The sequence below is a fragment of the Eptesicus fuscus genome, chromosome 22 (genome assembly GCF_027574615.1).
Source record: "Eptesicus fuscus isolate TK198812 chromosome 22, DD_ASM_mEF_20220401, whole genome shotgun sequence".
Taxonomy (NCBI): domain Eukaryota; kingdom Metazoa; phylum Chordata; class Mammalia; order Chiroptera; family Vespertilionidae; genus Eptesicus; species Eptesicus fuscus.
The window spans coordinates 28,480,697-28,497,571 of NC_072494.1; the positions used below are offsets into that span (position 1 = coordinate 28,480,697).

The window sequence follows — 16,875 nt, forward strand, 5'->3', positions numbered from 1 at the left end:
ACAGCGCCCTGGAGAGGCGACACCATGCTGTATGGGAGGAGTTGGGCAGTCAGGGTGTTGGACAGAGTTTGATTTGACTTAGTGATGTTGGAGTGGAGTGCTCCTGGGAGGGGAACAGGGGAGAGCTGTGGCTGGCTCCTTCTAATCGGGAATCCGGAACCTGAGTCCATCTGTCGCCCCAGGTGCTAAGATGATTTTTCAGGTATCTTTCATTATTGTGACAAATAGGTCAACACCATGGACAACATCGGTATATATTATTTCTTGGGAGGACATTCTGCAGAGAACTTTTATTCTTGGGCACATCCTCATTGATGTCTTAGAATCTATATATATAAAAGCCTAAGCGACCAGGCGACTGTTTGACCGTTATACCAGTAACTATGATGTGCACTGACCACCAGGGGGCAGACGCTCAACACACAGGCATGGAAACATGGAACAGACTGATGAATCTCAGAGGGAAGGGAGAGGGGGGAGGGTTGGAAGAGATTAACCAAAGATCTTATATGCATACTAGAGACCCGGTGCATGGATTTGTGCACCTGGGGTCCCTTGGCTTGGCCTGCGGGAATCGGGCCGAAATTGGCCCAGTGCATGGATTTGTGCACCACTGGGGTCCCTCAGCCTGGCCTGTGGGGATTGGGCCAAAACCGGCTCTCTGACATCCCCCAAGGGGTCCCGGATTGCGAGAGGGTGTAGTCCAGGCCGGGGGACCCCATCAGTGCACGAATCCGTGCACCGGGCCTATAGTTAAGTATAAAGCCCAAATACCACCCCCTGGAATTGTGACTCATGGCCTGAAATGCCACACAGGAGTTGCTGCCAGAAACACTTGCATGGAGATCCAGTTGCCCTTTCGCCTCCTCAGGTGACTGGTCCAGATGTGTCGCCAGGAGCAAGAGCCCCTGTGGGAAATGTAGTGGCTTTTGAAGTTGAGTTTCATGTGACGTGAAGAGTGTCTCTATATTCAGAGACATCAAACAAAGCTGAGTATTATTTTCTTTTTTAGGAGTTGTCTCCTAGGCATTTTTAGAATATTTATACTTAAATTAGAAATAATATAACAACTTTACAGATTAACATTAAGAAAAAATTACAGTTACTTGAACTTTGGCAGACTTTCTGAGTTCACGTAAATGGATCATTTTTCTCTGTAAAATGCTGGCTGTGAAGTTTTCTTTTGAGGGCAGAGATAAAATGTGTTCAACTTAAACTTCTAAGTTGAATTTATTTTTTGCATGAGTAGGTGAAAAGTGAATATAGTGCAGAATTTAAAAAGTACACAAGAGCCTGGCTGGAGGGGCTCTTCCTCCAGTGCACAGAAAGATTGCTGGTTCTGTTCGTGGTTGAAGCACATGCCTGGGTTGTGTCTTTGGTCCCTCCCTCCCTCCCTCCCTCCCTCCCTCCCTCCCTCCATCTCTCCCTCCCTCCCTTCCTCTCTCTCCCTTTCTCCCTCTCCATCCCTCCCTCCCTCCCACTCTCTAAGCATGTCCTTGGTGAGGATTGAAAAAAACAACAACAAGATTATGCAATAGAGAGTCTTCATTCCACCCTTGATCTCTAGTCTCAGGTCCCCTCTTCTCGTAAGGATTGTAAGTAGTTTTTAAGATAGTCTTCCAGAGCTATTTTGTGTGCATACAAACATATACACCCCTGCCCTCGCTTTTCCACACATCTAGTACATACACCACTCCTGTTCCATGTCAGTGTTGTCTCTTACCCCAGAAGCCATTTATTTCAGTGTATAGAAGTCCTCCTTATTCATTTTTCTCTTACTAGTATGTGGACGTGCCATTATTGACCGTCTTCTGTGATGAGCTTTTAGGTTGTTTCTGGGTTTTGTAATTACCCGGTAATTTTTTTCACACATGTAAGAGTGTTAAAATAAATTTCTAGAAGTAGAATTGCTAGGTTCAAGGCTTCTGCCCTTGTAATTTTAATAGATATTGCCAAATTGCTTGCCATGGAAGTTATACCACCAGCAATGTATTGGGGGTCATGGTAGACTATTGGCTCTGAAGTCTTTTTCTTGGGGGTGGGAATTAGAGAATTTGAAAATATTCAGGTAATTTGAAAAAATATATATATGTAAGTATATAATGTATGCATACTTAAATATACTTCATCAATATTTCATTATTGTGTAGTCACATACCGTCTTTCTTTGGAAGTTGGATGTGTAAGTGGCTAGATGTTTAAGTTAGATGTTTACAACATTGAGAGCTATCAGATTGTGAAAAGATGAACAAGGAGGTAATTTGAGGAGCTTTTGGATTCATGTCCTCACTTTCTGTCTATGCTTCTCAAAATTCTTTAAGATTCAGCTCAGTGTTGCCTTCTTCCATGGAACCTGTAATTAGTCTAGATCTCGTTGGCCTGGGACAGCATTTACACCCTGTACTCTGTTCCGTGCTTTCATGAAAAGGAATCTGTAGCATGATTATGAGCCATGTCGGGAGACCAGATGTTAGAATTTTTTTTTTTTTTTTATTTTTTTTTATTTATTTATTTTTTTTTATTTATTTATTTATTTTTTTTTTAAATTTCTTTATTGATAAGGTGTCACATATTTGTCCTCATCCCCCCATTCCCATCCCACCCCTCTCCCCACGATGCCCCAATCCCCTGTTGAACTTAACCGTTGGATAGGCTTATATGCATGCATACAGGTCCTTTGGTTGAACTCTCCCCCTCCCCCCACCCTCCCCCTACTCTCCCCTATCCTCCCTCTGAGGCCCGATAGTCCGATCTATGCCTCCTTGCTTCTGGTTCTGTTCTTGTTCCTCAGTCTATGTTGTTCATCATTTCCCCTAGATGAGCGAGATCATATGTCACTAGATATATACTAATAAGCACTGAATGTGAGACGAGCAATAATAGTTATGCTGACAGGCAAATGAATCAGTCTGTAGCGAGCTTCCCCCTGGACCAACAGTTCTTTTGAGACTCAATTTCAATGTCCAGTAGTTCCTTATGTGTACATGTCAGCACTGACCCCCCAGCTCTGGATGGTGGACAAATGGCGGTAACGGAGGTCCGACTCCCTCTGGTTTGGTCTCGGCCGAACCCAGGGGCACGGCGTCACCCGGACTAAGGGGCACGTGGCCTCACCCATACCCAAGGGGCGCGTGGTCTCACCCGGGCCTGGGACCCAGCCTCACCCGGATGGATCCAGGGGCACACGGCCTCACCCGGACCCAGGCTCTGGCTTCACCCGGACCCAGGGACACTTGGCCTCTCCCAGACCCAGGGCCACTTGGGCTCACCCGGGCCTAGGTGCACGAGGCCTCATCTGGATCCAGGGACACATGGTCACACCCGGACCCAGGGACGCTTGGCCTCTCCCAGACCCAGGGCCACTTGGGCTCACCCGGACCTAGGTGCACGAGGCCTCATCTGGATCCAGGGACACATGGTCGCACCCGGACCCAGGGACGCTTGGCCTCTCCCAGACCCAGGGCCACTTGGGCTCACCCGGGCCTAGGTGCACGAGGCCTCACCCGGATCCAGGGACACATGGTCTCACCCGGACACAGGGACGCTTGGCCTCTCCCAGACCCAGGGCCACTTGGGCTCACCCGGGCCTAGGTGCACGAGGCCTCATCCGGATCCAGGGACACATGGTCGCACCCGGACCCAGGGACGCTTGGCCTCTCCCAGACCCAGGGCCACTTGGGCTCACCCGGGCCTAGGTGCACGAGGCCTCATCTGGATCCAGGGACACATGGTCGCACCCGGACCCAGGGACGCTTGGCCTCTCCCAGACCCAGGGCCACTTGGGCTCACCCGGACCTAGGTGCACGAGGCCTCATCTGGATCCAGGGACACATGGTCGCACCCGGACCCAGGGACGCTTGGCCTCTCCCAGACCCAGGGCCACTTGGGCTCACCCGGGCCTAGGTGCACGAGGCCTCACCCGGATCCAGGGACACATGGTCTCACCCGGACACAGGGACGCTTGGCCTCTCCCAGACCCAGGGCCACTTGGGCTCACCCGGACCTAGGTGCACGAGGCCTCATCTGGATCCAGGGACACATGGTCGCACCCGGACCCAGGGACGCTTGGCCTCTCCCAGACCCAGGGCCACTTGGGCTCACCCGGACCTAGGTGCACAAGGCCTCATCTGGATCCAGGGACACATGGTCGCACCCGGACCCAGGGACGCTTGGCCTCTCCCAGACCCAGGGCCACTTGGGCTCACCCGGGCCTAGGTGCACGAGGCCTCATCTGGATCCAGGGACACATGGTCTCACCCGGACCCAGGGACGCTTGGCCTCTCCCAGACCCAGGGCCACTTGGGCTCACCCGGGCCTAGGTGCACGAGGCCTCACCCAGATCCAGGGACACATGGTCTCACCCGGACACAGGGACGCTTGGCCTTTCCTAGACCCAGGGCCACTTGGGCTCACCCGGGCCTAGGTGCACGAGGCCTCACCCGGATCAAGGGATGCATGGTCTCACCCGGACCCAGGGACACTTGGCCTCTCCCAGACCCAGGGCCATTTGGGCTCACCCGGGCCTAGGTGCACGCGGCCTCATCCGGATCCAGGGACGCATGGTCTCACCCGGACCCAGGGACGCTTGGCCTCTCCCAGACCCAGGGCCACTTGGGCTCACCCGGGCCTAGGTGCACGAGGCCTCACCCGGATCCAGGGACACATGGTCTCACCCGGACACAGGGACGCTTGGCCTCTCCCAGACCCAGGGCCACTTGGGCTCACCCGGGCCTAGGTGCACGAGGCCTCATCCGGATCCAGGGACGCATGGTCTCACCCGGACTCAGGGGCGCTTGGCCTCCCCCAGACCCAGGGCCACTTGGGCTCACCTGGGCCTAGGTGCACGAGGCCTCACCCAGATCCAGGGACACATGGTCTCACCCGGACACAGGGACGCTTGGCCTTTCCTAGACCCAGGGCCACTTGGGCTCACCCGGGCCTAGGTGCACGAGGCCTCACCCGGATCAAGGGACGCATGGTCTCACCCGGACCCAGGGACGCTTGGCCTCTCCCAGACCCAGGGCCATTTGGGCTCACCCGGGCCTAGGTGCACGCGGCCTCATCCGGATCCAGGGACGCATGGTCTCACCCGGACCCAGGGACGCTTGGCCTCTCCCAGACCCAGGGCCACTTGGGCTCACCCGGGCCTAGGTGCACGAGGCCTCACCCGGATCCAGGGACACATGGTCTCACCCGGACCCAGGGACGCTTGGCCTCTCCCAGACCCAGGGCCACTTGGGCTCACCCGGGCCTAGGTGCACGAGGCCTCATCCGGATCCAGGGACGCATGGTCTCACCCGGACTCAGGGACGCTTGGCCTCTCCCAGACCCAGGGCCACTTGGGCTCACCCGGGCCTAGGTGCACGAGGCCTCATCTGGATCCAGGGACACATGGTCTCACCTGGACCCAGGGGCGCTTGGTCTTTTCCAGACCCAGGGGCACGTGGCCTCACCCGGGCCTAGGTGCTCGAGGCCTCACCCGGATCCAGGGACACATGGTCTCACCCGGACCCAGGGACGCTTGGCCTCTCCCAGACCCAGGGCCACTTGGGCTCACCCGGGCCTAGGTGCACGAGGCCTCATCTGGATCCAGGGACACATGGTCTCACCCGGACCCAGGGACGATTGGCCTCTCCCAGACCCAGGGCCACGTGGGCTCACCCGGGCCTAGGTGCACGAGGCCTCACCCGTATCCAGGGACACATGGTCTCACCCAGACACAGGGACGCTTGGCCTCTCCCAGACCCAGGGCCACTTGGGCTCACCCGGGCCTAGGTGCACGAGGCCTCACCCGGATCCAGGGACACATGGTCTCACCCGGACCCAGGGACGCTTGGCCTCTCCCGGACCCAGGGCCACTTGGGCTCACCCGGGCCTAGGTTCACGAGGCCTCACCCGATCCAGGGACACATGGTCTCACCTGGACCCAGGGATGTTTGGCCTCTCCCAGACCCAGGGCCACTTGGGCTCACCCGGGCCTAGATGCGCGAGGCCTCACCTGGATCTATGGACCCCTGGCCTCACTCGGACCCAGGGGAGCGCGGCCTCCCCCAGACCCAGGGGCGCTTGGCACCTCCGCAAGAGTCCCGCCTCTCCCCGCAGGCATCTGGGTCTCCCACGGGTCCCCAGAAGCTGGATTTCAGTGTGATGGAGAGCTAATCTCCCCTAGGTTTGGAACAAAAGCCCCTTTCCCCCGCCACCAACCAGACCCACGCGCCTCCACACCTCATCCCCTCCGATTTCGCTGGTTTCCTCTTCCCTCTTAGCTATAAATCTACCATTCAGCCATCTCTCCTGTAGTTCTGGATGGCAGAGGCTCTGTCCTCCATTCGTGCCCCTGAAATTGCTGTGCGCGGTGGAGTTCGCAGTTCCTTTGTTTAACTTAGCCGCCTTCTTGATTCTCCTCTGTCAAAATGGCTTAAAGGGCTTGAATGTAAGATGAGAACTCCTAAGAATCCTCCAAATCGGTGTTGGCGGCCTCCGGGGCCTCGAGGATCTCACTGCGCAGTTCGGCCAGGTCGGTGGCGCGGATGCGCCCCTCCTGCAGAAAGATGGTCTCTTCCTTCACAGAGAGCCGCTGCGCCGAGTCCGCGGCCGCCGCCACAGCAGCTGCTGCGGCGTCCACGAGCCCATGGCCCCGGCTGCGGTGCTGACTGAGAGGAGCAGCCGCCCGGTCTGGGGAGACGCGAGCAGCAGTCGCCACCCTCACTAGTCCATGTTCCAGTTGTATTTCCGAAACTGCCATGTGAGGCAACACATCAGCCTTCACCTCCGCCGTCATCTTTTTCGAATTCCCCAATTTGTTCTTCTTAATCCCTTGAATTCAGTCAACTCTACTGAGGTCTAGTGGCGCCGGGAGGTGCACGGAGAGGGCGCCCGGGCCTCCGTCCGGTGTGCGGGGCGCGCGGCCCGCGGAACCAGGCGCGCGGGGGCCTCGCGGCGGGGATGGGCGCTGGGCGGCCGCCGGGCTCCGGGCGCCGCTGCCGCCGCGGCGTCCCCAGTGCCCTGGGCCGGGCGGCCTGCGGGGGCGGCGCAGTTGCGAAACTGAGTGAGTATCTACAGTTAAGTCTTGATTGTTGTTGGTGTCACTAGGAGGAATTGTCCTCCAGGCCAATTGTCCATGAGGACCCTCTTTGTCTATATAGGAAGAGTTGCTGTGCAGGAGACATGAGGCTCCTGTGTCTGTGTCCCTCTGTATTCCTTGCAAACACCTCTGAGAGAAACGCGCCCTGGAGTTTCGCCCACTGCCTGGAACTGGGTTTCAATGTAGTTGGAACTGGGTCTCAGCGCAGTCTGGCGCCTTTGTCTCCTTCCCAGCAGGGCCATTCAGTGGTGCAGGCAACAGTCCCTCCTCTGCGCGCCCTCCCGTGTGCGCCTCTGGAGCCGCCGCTCCTCTGTGCCTCTGCCCCACAGGCCAAATTCATTCCCCCAGCATGTGCCTGGCTTCCCAGGGTTTCGCCCGGAACTGGGGTTCAGTGCAGTCGGAACTGGGGTTCAGCACGGTCCGGAGCCCTTGTCTCCTTCCCGCTAGGGCAGTTCAGTGGCGCAGGCAACAGTCCGTCCTTTGCGCCCCTTCCTGCGCGCGCCTCTGGAGCTCTGCCTTCCGCCGCTCCTCTGTGCCTGCGCCCCACAGCCCAGATTCATTCCCCCAGCCTGCGCCTGGCTTCCCAGGGTTTCGCCCGGAACGGGGTTCAGTGCAGTCGGAGCCGGCGCTCAGCGCAATCCGGAGCCTTTATCTTCTTCCTGCCAGTGAACGCCGGCCAGGCCGTCAGCCGCCCCTTCCTCTCCGGCTCCATCCTCCCCGCAGGCGCGCGTGCTCGTGTCTCCGTCCGTTTCTCCATACCTCAGGCTTTTGCGGCTCCCCCGACTGTCCCCGTGGCCTTCTCCTTCTCCCCAGCTGTGGGCATTTCAGTCCGCCAGCTTTCCTGTGGTTCTGGACGATGACCGTTCTGACCTCTAGTTGTATTTTTGAAATTGTTGTGCCCGGCTGCGGGTTAGGTGTTTAACCTATGGCGCCATCTTGGTGTTGGTGATTTTTTTTGTGTTGGGACTGAAACAATAACATTCAACAAATGCTATTTTCTCAAGTTTTTAAAAGCCCTTTCAAGTACTTTATTATAACAGTTTAAGCATAAATCTTAATATTTTTCAGAGTAGGAAAGTAATAATGACCATTGCAGGAAATGTAAAAAATATAGGAAATTTTGTTAAGCAACAAATAGACATCACCCAGAATTTCACCTTCCAGAGATCATCACCCCATCAATTCTTTTGTCCTTTTCTGTGTGTGTTTAATTAAATTGGGAACAACATGCCGATGTAGTTTTATAGTCTCTCCTTGTCACCCTGCCAACAGTTGACGGTTTGAGTACGTCCTCCCTGAGCTTTTCCAATGCACATCATACATAATGTGAAATGTAAAGAAAGTTTCAGAAAATAAATTAGAAACTAAATCACGCTAAGCATAATGCTGCAACCTGCTTTTGCCACTCAGAGCTGTGGTCAGCTCCTCGTGTGTATGTACAGAGCCTACTTCTTTTAAACGTGTGTACCATGTCCCATACAACACAACATCTCCGTTGTATGCACTTTTCCCTATTATAATTAAGGCTGAGGTGAATATCTTTTTACACAGATACATGTCGAAATTTGGATAGGTTCCAGAAGCGGAATTACAACGAGTGTAATGAAAGGTCATGCATGCCGAAGTTTTTACTAAGGGTAATGTGAAATTTCCCCTTAAAAATGTCCTACCTGTGTATATTCCAGTAAATAACATTGTGATATCTTCATCAGCACTGGAATGATCAGTCTTTTTGTTTTCAATTCGAGAGGGGAAAAGGTGGCCTCTTATGCATGTATAATTTACATTTTACTGATAGTGAGGTTGAGTATCTTCATATGTTTCTTAACCCGATGTCTTTCAGCTATAAAGTGTCTTTTTTTTTTTTTTAAGTTTCTTATTGGATTTTTATCTGTCTGTTACATATATCGCAAGTATTTTTTTTTTCAGGTGGTTGTCTTATAATCCACTTTACATTGTCTTTAGCCATAGAGGCATTTAAAATTATGTAATAAAATCTGATAGTATTTAGGAGAGACTTGCATAGCTTCACATTAATCATGCATTTTCTTCTGGCACTTTTATGATTTTGTTTTCTTCCATTTAGACTGAGCTAGATTGATAGAATGATTGACTTCTACTATTCCTTTTCCCCTGGTGTTTAATCTTGAAGATTGGTATATTTTTGTATAGTGTTTTTATGACTTACCAAAGCAGTTTCATATAATAATAGATCAAATTAAAATTGAATGGTGGAAGTTTATATGTTACAGGTGAATATTTTTTGATGATTTTCAAATCACTCTCCCGCTTTCATTTAGTTTGGATTTTCAAATCATGTTCCCTCGTCACTTTAGGCATCTTAAGACTTGGGACTGGGGCGTCCTGGAGGATGTACAACTCAGTTCTGCTTTTATTGTAATGTTGCATTTGAAAATGAAGGTGTTTCTTTTAAAAAGATCCAGAAAACCAATGATTTGAAGTTTGGGGAGCTGGGTAGGGTTTCCCTGGGGGATTCCAGTGTGTGGGTGTTGCTCATGTGTGTGGTCAGTGTGCTTTGGAGCTAGAATTCCTTGCCTTGAGGACCTGGGCGGAGCAGCCTGGGCAGGGCTAGGCTAGGCCTCCCTCTGTTTCCAGCCCTATCCTGTTACAGTTAAAGTATGTTCCGCAGTCTGACCTTCCGCTCCAGAACACTTTGCACACTATTATTCCCCATTTCCTCTTGGATACCTTTCTCATCTGTACACTGGGATCTCGTTATGCAGAAGCAATAAATACTTTAGAGCATAAATATTTTTGTTAAGAGCTGAAGCACATTTCTAAATCTGTGAACACCAGTGAAATGGAAAATTACTGAGTGCATTACAAACTCAGACCCAGGAATGGCAGGGGAGCTTTATTTTTATGCTTAGAAAAGAAACACGAAGTGTTGTTTATCTGTGGGTGTGAAAAATATATTAAAATAGCATATCATAACTATATTCAAACACCGTTTTTCTTGCCCCATCTTAATTTGATAGCTTCAGTCTTGTCCTAATACATTTCTTTTGGAGTGGATTAATGTCACATTATTTATTACTAGAGGCCTGGTGCACAAAATTTGTGCACTCGGAGGGGAGGGTTCCCTCAGCCCGTCCTGCACCTTCTCGCAGTCCAGGAGCCCTTGGGGGATGTCCAGCTGATGGCTTGGGCCTGCTGGAGAGCGGGCCTAAGCCGTCAGTTGGACATCCATAGTGCTACCTCGGAGGCAGGAGAGGCTCCCGCCACCACTGCTGCGCTCGCTAGCCATGAGCCCGGCTTCTGGCTGAGCGGTGCTTCCCCTGTGGGAGCTCACTGACCACCAGGGGGCAGCTCCTGCCTTGAGCGTCTGTCCCCTGGTGGTCAGTGCACGTCATAGTGACTGGTCATTCTGCCGTTCAGTCTATTTGCATTTCAGCCTTTTATTATATAGGATTTGGACTCCATTGAGTTACTGCAGATTTTTTGACTGTTTAATTCTTACTCCTCACCTTAATGGAACAGCTGATCCTTGAACAATGTAGGGGTTAGACCCCTCCCTCCCCCAAATCCTGCACAGTCAAAATGCGCATAAAACTTTGGATTCAGTTGGTTAACACACATTTGCATGTAACATGTACTGTATTCTTACAGTAAAGTAAGGTAGAGAAAAGAAAATGTTATTAAGAAAACCATAAGGAAGAGAAAACGGTACAGTACTGTACGTCTTTATTGAAAAAAGTCAGCATATAAGTTGACCCCTGAAGTTCAAACTTGGTGTAGTTCGAGGGTCAACTGTGTTGAATTGTTTTTCAGAAGGTACTAAGTAAGTTTTAGTGCTTCGGATCGTCCCTTTTTGGGCTGAGGCTAAGAAGAGAGGCTGCATCTTGCCACCCGTGCTGGTCCCAGTTTTCAGACAGTTGCCGCTTCACCCAAAGTAGTCATCTCCAAGACCTGTTTAGTTTCATGAGCCGGACGAGAGGAATTCCAGGTCTCGCGGGCATCTCTCTCCTTTAAGTTCACTCGTGGGGAACATGAGACGTGGTCAGCGTTGCTAATTACACTTCAAGGGGCAGAATCACCTTCCTTCATTCCCTCTCTCCCACCCACTCGTGTAGTGGTGACTCTTGGCCTTAGCAGTGTCACGAGAGGCCACACGTCCTATAGACTCTCAGGAGGAGAGGCCACAGTGCAGTTTGCATTGACTTCTGTGCTTCCCCATGAAAGTATAAAAGATGCAGAAGCATATCGTTTATTTCTGGGATTGATTATTCTTTTAAGAAATCTTTTAAATTTCAGTGTTATTGAGGTATAACTGTTGTAAGATATTTAAAGTGTCCACTGTGGTGATTTTATACACACACACACACACACACACACACACTAGTATACATACACACACACACATATACATATGTGTGTTTGTATATACTGTATTACATAGTGCAATGATTCCCCCTTTTTAAAAAAATATATTTTATTGATTTTTTACAGAGAGGAAGGGAGAGGGATAGAGAGTTAGAAACATGAATGAGAGAGAAACATCGATCAGCTGCCTCCTGCACACCACCCCACCCCCCCCCCCCCCCCCCACTGGGGATGTACCTGCAACCAAGGTATATGCCCTTGACCAGAATCGAACCTGGGACCCTTCAGTCCGCAGGCTGACGCTCTATCCACTGAGCCAAACCGGTTAGGGCAATTCCCCCTTCTATGTAATGAACACATCATCACCCCCCATATTTACCTGGTATTTCTTATTCTGTTGGCTTCGTGGTGCCCTTGTGTCAGCCTCCTGACTCCTGGGAGGGGCAGGAAGCCCACTTATAAGTGCTCAGAATAAAAATCATAAAACACAACAAGTGCTCAAGAATGTTAGCTAAATGGTGGTGGTGGTGGTGGTGGTGGGGGAGATCAGGACTGAAGCTCATTTATACTCCATCTTCCGCGCCACCATCCTGCCAGTGTAATTAGCTGCACTAACACCCTGGTCAGTGTTCACCTTTTCATTTGCTTGGTTTTCTTAATAAACATCTGACTAAGTGTCCCCACACACTTCCCACTGCTTTATGAAACTCCTGCCCGACTTTCCACAAGATCCAACCTCATCAGATAATTTCACCCCTTCCCTTCCTTTCTTGCCCTGGAGCCCTCCTCCCCCCCCCCCCCCCCAACTTCCTCTTAGGTAAGGACTGGCACAGGTAACACTTCTTATAAAGACTTTTAAACAATTCCTCTGCTTTTAGGTCCTTCCCTACTCGCAGCCTCCACACTTTGCAAAACAAAACCACCCCCTCACCTCACCAAACAGAGCAGAACACCTGGTACCTATGCCTCGCAGGTTGAACTTCCAGAAGCTCACTGCTCAGTTAGCTCGCACGCCCAGCTTTTCCTTCTGTATGTATGTAGATGTTGATGTGGGGTTCCTGAAATCCCCTGGTTTCGTCAAGCATGGGGCGTGTAGCATGTGTGTCTGCTTCCCCTCCTCGATTGGAAATGATTTTTCAGCTGCGAAAAGCGTGATGAAAACGTCAGTATTTTGTGACTTACACCCAGCAGTCTCCCAGGCCTCCAGCTCCAAATTTCTAATTATTGGCCGGACGAAAGTCACCAGGCCGAGTGAGGAAGTTAGCCTCGCTATGCCAGACCCATTTCGTATGTGTTTTCCCTTTGTCCTAGTCTTTGTTCTTATCTGACACAAACGAGAGTGGGCTCAGGTTTTCTCCTGGCGTCTTCCTCTGGCGAGAGTTTTCCTTCCAGTGAAGAGTTTATGGGAAAGTCCAGCTCCCGAGCTCTGTGTTTCCTGGTGAATAGTAAGCCCATCTTAATGAGGCAGGTTGTAAAGATAACGTGTCTCATTTTAGTTCCGCAGCTAAAGGAACGCAAGGAGAGGTGAGAGTGACTAGGGAACCACAGAGAAAATGAAAGGGCGTTGAATTAGGACCTCAAGAGAGAAGGTCAGAAAGGTAGGGATAGTTATGTTGTGAGTGCCTTAATAAGAGTGTTAAATTTATGAATTTGTAATGTAGAGAGGATGGGTCCCCGTGGCCCTTTTCAAAGTGAAAGACTTTATGAAGAAATAGATAAAATTAGCATGCAGAGATTTAAGTATATTTTACAAAGAAGATGATGTTTCCAGAAGATGGTTACTGAAATGAGCCTCGCCCTGGCCTGGGTGGCTCAGTTGGTTGGGTGTCATCCTGTGCACCAAAAGGTCACTGGTTGGTTCCTGGTCAGGGCACATGCCTGGGTTGTGGGCTTGATCCCCTGTAGGGAGCGTGCAGGAGGCAGCTGATGGATGTTTCGCTCTCACATTGATGTCTCTCTCTCTCGCTCTCCCTTCCTCTCTTTGTTAAAAAAAATCAATAAAAATTAAAAAAAAAGATATGATCTCCTTGAGTGAGTTTCCTTTGATGTGGTTAGACACCGTCTAAAAGTTCTGACTTAGTATAGAAGTGACTAAGTGCCATTACATTTTTCCCCCTCAATGAGTGCACTCTCTCTTGAGAGCATTCAGGCGCAGGTCGTCGGATGACATCTTCAGGCAGCCTCTGCCACCTGCTAGCTTTGGGACTTTGGCCAGATCGTATGGTCTCAGTTTTCTTACCTGTAAATTGGGGTCGTGAGGATTAAATGATAGAATGCATGTAAATCACTCAGATGATTTTATAGCTGAAATGATAAGTGATAGCTGATTTAATGCTACTCCTGAAGGAAGACATATTCCAGATTTTCTTATATAGAGTATTGAGGAAAGGCAGAGATGAACTGGTTTAAAGTATTTTTTTTTGGGGGGGTCTAATACAATATTAATACTCCATAGATTGCATAGGGGCAAAGTGGATGTTTCTGCCTTCCTCCCTCTGAGGTCAGAAGTGTTCCATGCCTTTCTCCAAGCTCATGTAAGCACAGACACATATAGGATGACTGGTTTGGCTTTTTATTTTTATTTTTTGCCTTACATATTACTCTGCAACTTTTCCCTCTTACCAGTACCCCCTTGGTGTCACCCTGAACCAATAGATTCTGTTCTAACTAGTTACTAATAACTACATAAGACCCTAAATAATTTCTTATGCCAAGATTTCTTTGAACATAACTCTGTTATGGATATTCAGGGTGTTTGTTGACCCTTATACCCAACCCTTAAGATTCGTTGCTTTTATTGTCTATGAAAGTTTCCCAAAAGTGGCATTGCTGAGTCAGAGTACATGTTAATTATAGTGCGGAGGGATTTGGGGTTACAAAAGCTGTTTAAAACGTTGTTGGTTCCTGCCCTCTTACAGTCTAGTGGAAGAACAGATGATGTGCATTCCTTTCCCAGGGATTTATTTTTTATTTTTTGCTCTTGTATAAAGATTACAGTAGATGGTGATGGTTTTTTCCCCCAGAGAAGTTTGAAATCCTTAACATTCTGAAACAGGTATAAATCAAGAGAGCGGAGGGAGCCTCTTTCATTAGGTGTACTGTGTAAATTGGGATCGTGAGGATTAGGTGATGTAATGCATGTAAATCACTGAGATGATTTTATAGATGAAATGATAAATGACAGCTGATATAATGCTACTCATTCCAAATTCTCTTATACAGAGTATTGAGGAAAGGCGGAGATTAAGTGGTTTAAAGTTGGCTGTGTTCATTAGCGATGAATTTGTCAGCAGTTGTACATGTTTTAAGTTTTCCAGCTTTTAAGAGCCCAGTCCAAGTTGGGAACTGAAGCACTTGACCTTTGCCCTCCTGTCCCTGCTCCTGTGCTCTGACCCTACAGGGCCGCAGGCACCCCCCAGGCCTGGAGAGCCATCCCACGCGTAGCATCTTGTCTCCGGCGGCCCAGGCTTGCTCTGCCCCAGGCGGGGCAGCTGAGCACATCTTCAGCTTGAGGTCAGCGAGGGTGACAGGAATGGTCCTAGGCCAGTGGTTGGCAAACTCATTAGTCAACAGAGCCAAATATCAACAGTACAACGATTGAAATTTCTTTTGAGAGCCAAATTTTTTAAACTTAAACTCCTTCTAACGCCACTTCTTCAAAATAGACTCGCCCAGGCCGTGGTATTTTGTGGAAGAGCCACACTCAAGGGGCCAAAGAGCCGCATGTGGCTCGCGAGCCGCAGTTTGCCGACCACGGGCCTAGGCTAACACAAGGGTTTTAAAACGGTGAATTTACTGCCGTCAGGTAATGCCATTTCTTCGTAATGTCACTCAGAGCTGAGTGGTACAACCTAAGATTTCCCACGTTTCCACTTAGGTTGTGTGTGTGTGTGTGTGTGTGTGTGTGTGTGTCTGCTAGGCAGGGGATGGAGAGAGAAGAAAGGACACATATGCTGGCGTGGCTGTACATGTGTACATGGGTGTTTGTAGTCAGTCTACATGGAGGTGTCTGCATGTCGCATGACTGTCTCTGTTTAGAGGCTTTGCGTTCTCCCATCAGTCATTAATGTTTGGTTACTTCAGTTGGGATTATGCAACTCTTTACAGCTGACACTAGTTCGTACCTGTTCTCATTCCTTCTCCCCTCTGATTCAGAGTCTTGGCTCCCGAGAAGCGATTGCCCCGTAACGTTTCGAACCCGCTTGGCTGTCCCCTGACTCACCGGAGTGGGTCACATACCTGACACCCACCGGGCACCCTGTCCCGGTTCCCAGGCGGTGGGACCTGTACTTGCTTGTTTTGCGCTCCTGTTTTGTCTCCCGCACTTCAAAAACCCTCCGACGCTTGGCTTGGCGGAAAGCAGTTTTTATCCTTGTGCTGCTTAGCAGGCGCTCGGTTTCCTTGCATTTTCCTGCAGCACTGGGTGAAATGGCACCCGTAATTACAAGGGCAGTGAGAACACACACGTGCGTGGTGCCAGCACGCGGATATTCCCAGCTCCCGGAATCTTCCCAACAGCGCTATCTGCGGACACTGTTATCACCCCCGCGTTGTACCTGCAGAAAGTGAGATGATGGCCTCGGAGCCCTGCCTGGCTCTGCCGCTGGGAAGTGGCCCCTGTGTGGAGATGACTCCCCATCTGGGCGAGGCTGGCTGGTGGAGCTCGAGGAGCCAGGGAAGCAGGCGCTGTCCCCGGGAGCTGAGCTCGGGACCGGCAGGCCCCGTGCCGAGACTTGGCAGAGATGCTGGCTGTTGCTTATGTTTGGAGAGGAAGTGACACACATGAGTCCTCTCCTCCCAGAGCCCCGGACCTGTGAGGGCCGTGGAGGGAGCCCGGGCCTGGGCAGGAAGGAAACGGGGGAGGGAGGTGTGGAGAACGGCTGGGGAGGTCACTTGCAGCAGGCTCTCACGGGGAGAGGAGAGCCCCTCTCTCCGTCCCTGTGGTCCCTCGGGGCGCACGTGGCAGGGGAGGGCGAAGCAAGTTAAAGGTGTGTTCGCCCGCAGAGTGTCTTCTGTTTTGATGAGTGAGTCATATGACCGAGCTGGAAAGCCTCTGGGGCTGCCCTTGTGATCGGGTTTCTGGAATCGGTTTTTGAAGAGGTTGCGTGCGACGACGTGCTGGGATTGTCTCTCTGCAGCGCAGACGGGGGCTGTGAAAGGAAAGCGAGCGTCCAGGTAGGAGGCCTGGGGGGCGGGAGACGGGGTGCTGAGGGTTCTGTGCCAGGCCCTCTGGATAGGACATCCCAGGGCTGAGAACTGGTCACCAGCCTCGGGGGCCATCTCTGCCATATCTGAATGAAGTCCACCGTGGGCCAGCAAAGGTAGACCGCCCGGGGCGGCTGGCTCACAGTTGTCCTGAGTGCTTGCTATTGTCGGGTTATTTTTGTATCGCCAGGTTGTAGTCTCAGCCCCCCGTTCTGGATGGTGTGAGCACGGTTCTTTGCGTC

General features: G+C 51.1%; 1 protein-coding gene and 1 long non-coding RNA gene across 6 annotated transcripts in view; one reads left to right on the forward strand and one right to left on the reverse strand.

Annotated features, from left to right (window-relative positions):
* PTPN14 (protein tyrosine phosphatase non-receptor type 14) overlaps positions 1–16,875 on the forward strand; it is a 153,148-nt gene that overhangs the window by 38,670 nt on the left and 97,603 nt on the right. For 2 of the 5 annotated variants that reach the window (XM_008145971.3, XM_054711498.1), the window contains exon 1: positions 16,460–16,603. The exons of 1 other annotated variant lie outside the window; for it this stretch is intronic. The gene's annotated coding sequence lies outside the window, so the exon portion shown is untranslated. 2 more of the 5 variants (XM_028152202.2, XM_028152201.2) reach the window with 2 other exon arrangements.
* On the reverse strand, positions 11,763–16,467 carry LOC129147870 (uncharacterized). Its single transcript, XR_008555086.1, has 4 exons — positions 15,985–16,467; positions 15,668–15,847; positions 12,389–12,568; positions 11,763–11,862 (listed from the first exon to the last, which is right to left on the reverse strand). It is a non-coding gene; the product is annotated as an uncharacterized LOC129147870 (long non-coding RNA).